Raw genomic sequence first — 7,123 nt, 5'->3', positions numbered from 1 at the left:
TCTATCTATCTATCTATCCATCCATCGTTACAACTGTTTCTTCTGTTTAATTAGTTCCTTAAATTGAGGCTTCAGAAATATTCTATATTGAATTGATTTATTGTTGTATCTTTTATTTTAGGATTTCTGTGGAAATTACGTCCCTAATGTTTTCCATAACAAGGTAAGACTATGTAACAGGAGGGTATTTGTATACATAAAGTTGTATGAGGGTATATGGATAATTCTGTGTCTATTTTATTTAAAGGACGAACCTTCCTTTTGCCAAGTAGCTAAAGTGTTATCTCAAGACGTCTGCCCGAGTAAGAAGATGTATATCAAGCAGATCAAGTCCAATTTACATCACTTATCTGTACATGTAAGTACAAGCTGAATATTTCTCATCTGTCCAGGAATGAATGATCGAAAATAGTTTTCTTGGTTTAAAATACCAATTATTACATTCCATCTATCAATGTTGTACTACTGTGTCCACTAGAGGAAATATAAATCTGAAGGCTTGTCTTCTGCTTGAGGCGCGGGGTGCACTTGGAATTAGGTTATAAATATTGATCATTAGGAAATTATGAAATAAATGAATCTCTCACTGTACATTGTAATGGGGAAAAAAATGTTACATTCAGATTCGCCTGACCGATCTAATGCGGCGTTCTCACTAGCGCCAGAGGGTTTCCGTCCTAATTCCCGGAGAACCTGCATAGGGGACGGCTTGCCAGTGGTCAATTTTAAAACCCAATTGTTTGTATGGACATGAAGGACTTTGTGTCCAGGCAAAAGAACCGGTTTCCCAGTGGAGAGGCTGCATTTGCTATAAAAACCCATGTAAATGACCAATATTATGTTATTATTATTTTACACCTAATTTTCTTTTTTCCATTTGTGTTCTTCTCTCTACAGGATTGTACAGTAGAAGACGGAATTCCTCACATTCCCCTTAGCGACTTCCTATACTTGCTAAAGAAATTTGTATCACATAAGATGACTACTCTGTCCAGATAACGTCCCTTTAACTAAAACATCAAATGTTAAAAGTTGATTTATTTCATTTAATGTATGTTATATCAATCTTGTTAGAAATAATAAATTGTCACTTCTAAATTTAAATTTTGTATCAATTTTTTTTTCAAAATTGACATTTAAAAAAAAAAAATACTCAAATTATTTAACATGCTAGCAAAAAAATAAGGTTTTGCATTTGGGTAAAATGTGATTATTAAATCAATCATTTTAATGTTTTTTAACAAATAAAAAAACTGAGAAGTGGGGCGTGCAAAATTATTCAGCCCCCTTGCGTTAATACTTTGTAGCGCCACCTTTTGCTGCGATTACAGCTGTATGTCTCTATCAGTTTTGCACATGGAGGGACTGAAAATCTTGCCCATTCTTCCTTGCAATACAGCTGGAGCTCAGTGAGGTTGGATGGAGAGCGTTTGTGAACAGCAGTTTTGAGCTCTTTCCACAGATTCTCCATTGGATTCAGGTCTGGTCTGTGCCTTAATAATAATAAATTTTATTTATATAGTGGCAACATATTCCGCAGCTCTGTACAATTTGTAGGGTTCAAATACAGACAGAAAGATACATTACAAAGAAAGTCATTTCACACAATGGGACTGAGGGCCCTGCTCGCAAGAGCTTACAATCTATGAGGTAGAGGGGGTGACACAAGAGGTAGCAGGGGCGGCATTGCTTATGCAAAAGGTCAGACACTTTTGTAATAGAGGTGACTGTCATTACACAAACATAAGACTTTATGAGCCGTCGACAGTCGTGTCTTTTAACATGTGGTTGGAGCTTGGACCTATAAAGTTAGCATGAGATGACATCATATCATGTGGGGAAATGTGGGAGCGGGGACAGAGGAGGGTTAAGGGTTTACGTTAGACATTGTGATAGGCTTGTCTGAAAAGATGTGTCTTCAGTTTGCGTTTGAAACTGTAGAGATTGGGAGTCAATCTGATTGTCCGGGGTAGAACATTCCAGAGAAGTGGTGTAGCTCGGGAGAAGTCTTGTATACACCTGGATATGTTTATTTGTGAACCATTCCATTGTAGATTTTGCTTTATGTTTTGGATCATTGTCTTGTTGGAAGATAAATCTGCGTCCCAGTCGCAGGTCTTTTGCAGACTCCAACAGGTTTTCTTCTAGAATGGTCCTGTATTTGGCTCCATCCATCTTCCCATCAATATTAACCATCTTCCCTGTCCCTGCTGAAGAAAAGTCGTCCCAAACCATGATGCTGCCACCATCATGTTTGACAGTGGGGATGGTGTGTTCAGGGGGATGAGCCAAACATATAGTTTTGTATTGTGGCCAAAAAGTTCGATTTTGGTTTCACCTGACCAGAGCGCCTTCTTCCACGTTTGGTGTCTCCCAGGTGACTTGTGGCAAACGTTAAACAAGACTTTTTATGGATATCTTTAAGAAATGGCTTTCTTCTTGCCACTCTTCCATAAAGACCAGATTTGTGCAGTGTACGACTGATTGTTGTCCTATTGGCAGACTCTCCCACCTCAGCTCTAGATCTCTGCGGTTCATACAAAGTGATCATGGGCTTCTTGGCTGCATCTCTGATGAGACTTCTCCTTGTTTGAGCTGAAAGTTTAGAGGGATGGCCGGGTCTTGGTAGATTTGCAGTGGTCTGATACTCCTTCCATTTCAAAATGATTGCTTGCACAGCGCTCCTTGGGATGTTTAAAGCTTTGGAAATCTTTTTGTATCTAAATCTGGCTTTAAACTTCTCCACAACAGTATCTCGGACCTGCCTGGTGTGTTCCTTGGTCTTCATGATGCTCTCTGCGCTTTAAACAGAACCCTGAGACTATCACAGAGCAGGTGTATTTATACGGAGACTTGGTTACACACCGGTGGATTCTATTTATCATCAGTTATTTAGGACAACATTGGACCATTCAGAGATCCTCACTGAACTGAACAGAGTGAGTTCGCTGCACTGAAAGTAAAGGGGCCGAATAATTTTGCACGCCCCACTTTTGAGTTTTTTATGTTAAAATATCCAATAAATTTCGTTCGACATCACAATTGTGTCCCAATTGTTGTTAATTTTTCCCCCAAAAAATTAAAATTTGATATCTTTATGTTTGAAGCCTGAAATGTGGCAAAAGGTTGAAAAGTTCAAGGGGCTGAATACTTTCGCAAGGCACGGTGTATGTGTGTACATACACACAATATATATATATCCCTGAACTCCTTAGGTATTGAACCAGGATTCCTATTGATCCTGAATACAATAAGTGGTGGCAGCGTGCACTTGGTGTGCAATGTAGGCTGAGTGAATTGACCTCTGACAGCCGCATTCACATCACATGCTAGGACGGTCCGTATGTGACAATTCCCAAATTGGTATAATTAAAAAACGACATATTGTCCCACAACAAGACACGTTGCACTGAAATATAAAGGCTCCATACTCTTGTACCATTGTTACTTGTTCATACATAGAGACAATGCCTCCTTATCAGTGCTTTGTCTGCCTCCCACTGTGTCCCAGGGAAAGTGTGTCTATAACATGTAAACTATGCCATGAGGTGAGGAATACTAGGTGTAAAATCTTCAGCTGGGTGGTTAATTCTCTGCAGATTACCTGAAAGTCTGCGCTGGGTAGAGGTGGTACCCACCACCGAAGCCATGTCCATGGCTTCTCAGATATTTACGCTAAAAATATTACCAAGTAATCTATAAACGATAATAAAACCGTCCTGTTGATCGGTAATTGTAGATGTTACTTGATAGGGACAGTTCCTGAGAGGCCACTATGGCTGTTGTGTGCAAGTTACTGCCAAAATTTCAATTAGAAGAATAGTCTTTTTAACTTTATTTTTTTTTCTCTCTCCCCTTTTTCTTTTATCCTTCCCTCTCTTTCTCTCCTCTTTTGTAGTTCCCTTTTTCTGCCTCCATTCCCCCTTCTGTCCCTTTTTTTCCCCTCACCTTTCTTGCCACTCTCATGGCCTCCTCCCTCTCCCCACAGCGATGTTCCGCCTTTTTTGGGTTTTTTCCCCCTTAATGTATAAGGGTTAAACATCCCTGAGAAATGTTCCTCTCTGCTACAGCTCCGTTGGAGTAAACGTTCCTCTATACATTTCTTACAGGAAACTCATTTCCATGAAGATCAGCTTACCAGATTCGCCAACCAACCTTTCCAGGAAGTCTACCCCGACTACACACAGGACTCCAAGACTAGAGGCGTTGCTATACTTATAGCACACACAGTTGCCTGGCAAGTTCTGGACAGTCGCTCAGATGATTCAGGTCACTACCTCTTTCTTAAAGGTAAGATAGCGGGCACAACCTTCAACCTGGACACAACATATCTCCCGAACTCTGGCCAAGTCACTATCCTGGGGGAGATTGAGAATTTATTGGAGGGAGTGATTGTGTTTTGGGGAGGCCCTCAACATTGATGCTGTCTGACACCTCCTGTGGTTCCTCCTCCCCTTTTGTACGTCACACTCTGATGAGCTAAATGCTCCCTCCAGTCCTTTCAACTTACTAATTGCCGTTTCGTCAACTGGTTGTGTACAGACAACACATTCTATTCCCATCACCACAACACCTACTACTGTTTAGACAAATATCTTTTTCGTTCTCAAAGCCATCTGTCCCTCCTACATGCTGGTTGAATCAATCCCATTGTGTTCTCAAACCATGCCTTGATCTCTATGATGCTGTCCCTGCCGCACTCCCATCCCTGTGCTTGGCATTGGACACCTAAAGACAGCCTGCTCTTTAACCCTGCAGCGGTTAGGGAGGGACCTCTCATATGTCTTCTTACATAACCTTCGAGATAAGTGTAGCAATACTCTATGAGAATCTCACAAATGTGTCATCCACAGGTGTTTTATCTGTGTAGCCTCTCACCTTAAGAAGGAACGTAATATGGATATTTCCTCCATGGTGGCCCATAGCCGCCTCCTAGAGACCTCCCATAAGATACTTTGGCGCTCTCTTTCCGTGAGGAACGTCTCTCTTAACACCCTTATCCTCTTTCATGCATGAGCCTCTTTAGCTAAATGCTGTCGTACCTTTTTGAGTTTGGTAATACACCGAGCATGACGTTGGAGTGGCCCCTCCGGCCGCAACCATAATGTTCAAGAGCTGCTTCTTCCCCATGTTCTTCTGACTCTCACCACTACCCTGCCAAACCTTTAAACCCCACTATAGGAATACGGCTGTCTTTCCGGTTATAGGGTAAATCTCACAAAGACAGTGGCTTTGCCTTTAAAGATCTCAGACTCCACTGTACAATTGTTCCTTGATAAATCTTGACTTTCAATGGAGGAACCGCTCTATCCGCTACTTGGGGATTCCTACACTTTATTGTATTTTGTTAACTATCCCAGTCTGCTCCATGACCTTCGCTCTCTTTTAGACAACCCAAATGCTGACCCTTCTCCCGAAGCACCTTTATATCTCCGACACTCCTTGTAGTCTTCTCTTGGTCTAATTTACATTCCCTCCAAAAGGAGAATTTCATATGGAATATGAAATGCCATTGCATCTCCCCATCCATTATTTTGGCTGGTGAGGAGACTAGTGGTACCACATTTCCTTCATTATTACTGGGTGTATCCCGTTCTAGGCAGCGTCTCAAGCCTACACAAAATAGGTTGAAATTGAGAATCTCTGGTTGGCACCGATTCATCCTAATGCTTTTCTGTGGTCCTGCTTCTTCCCCATGCCCGCCAACAGACTTTTAGGACCTATCCACTTCACAACAACTGTCTGGGTTATGTGTTTTAGACATTTCCACACTCTTCCATGATATCTTTTCTCTATAATCTGCTCCTCCTGATGGAACTGTCCACTGCTTTGGTGCACCCCTGAAGTAGGCTAGGCTTATTCCATGTCACTGAATTGCTTTATCCATTGACTCTGGAGCTCAGACCATTTAACTGCTTTACTTCTGTTTTGCACTTACCCTCCTCTGAGTGGCTGCACTATTAACAAATATTCTACTTTGTGAACACTCTATTTGGAGCTCCATGGGTCTCCGTTCCTACTGCCTTTGAAAGACTAATACCGCTACAAAGGGCCTGATCTCGAATCAATCTATCTATCTATCTATCTATCTATCTATCTATCTATCTATCTATCTATCTATCTATCCTCTCCGGTGGCACGGTCTTCCTTAGCCCCCAGGTATATGTTCAAGTGGACTGAAGCTCTGGGTAGTCAGTCCTCATAACATTTCATGAGACACAATCTAAAATTCTCATATGCTTGTACAGGGCCGGCTCCAGGTTTTTATGGGCCCTTGGGCGACAGAGCCTCAGTGGGCCACCTTTTGGAGCAAATCATGTGGAAAATATATAAATAAAATAAATGAAGAGCTGATGGCGGCCAGGCATCAGCATACCTCCCAACTTTTGAAGAACAAAAAGAGGGACAAAATTTGCTATGTGCGCCGTGTCATATTTGGCTCCACCCACCTTTTTGACTCCGCCCATTCCCATTCATTTTTCATGTGCCCCCACATGGTATAATCCTCCTACAGTCACCAGTAAATTATATGACTCTCCCCCAGTTTCATATACACCCTTCATCTGCCCCCAGATTCATGTCCCCCCATCTCTGCCGAGTTTCATGCTGTTCTCCAGCCCCCTTCATCTTCCCCCAGTTTCATGGGCCCCCTTCATTATGTTCCCCCTCAATGTTTAACACAAAACCCCCACTTATACTCACCTTCCAACGCTCCCCCGCTGCTCTCTCCGCAGTGTCACTAACACAGTTGTAGGTGTGATGTAACGTCATCAGATCGCGTCTACACATCCACTAGCTGAAGCGCTGCGGCAAAGCAAGGAGCTGAGCTGTGACAGCTCCATACTTTAGTCGTGTATGTCCTCCAAACGCAGATCTGAGTTGAAACCGGGACATACCTCCCGCCGACCGGGACAGGACATCGAAATTGTGAAATTGTAAATGTGTATGCATCAGCACAGAACGCTGCACCTGCGTTCTGTGCTGGGACAGGCAAGTGCCGGGGGGCCCCCAGAGGCTCTGATGCCGGCCCTGCGTTTGTATCACACCCTGGCACTAAACACTGCTGCTAAAACAACCTTTGCCTTTCCCTAAAGGAATGTGCTTCCCCTTACAGGGCCTGCAC

Source organism: Leptodactylus fuscus, chromosome 5 (genome assembly GCF_031893055.1).
Source record: "Leptodactylus fuscus isolate aLepFus1 chromosome 5, aLepFus1.hap2, whole genome shotgun sequence".
In the NCBI taxonomy this organism is placed as follows: Eukaryota; Metazoa; Chordata; class Amphibia; order Anura; family Leptodactylidae; genus Leptodactylus; species Leptodactylus fuscus.
Note: the sequence above shows the minus strand (reverse complement) of the source record.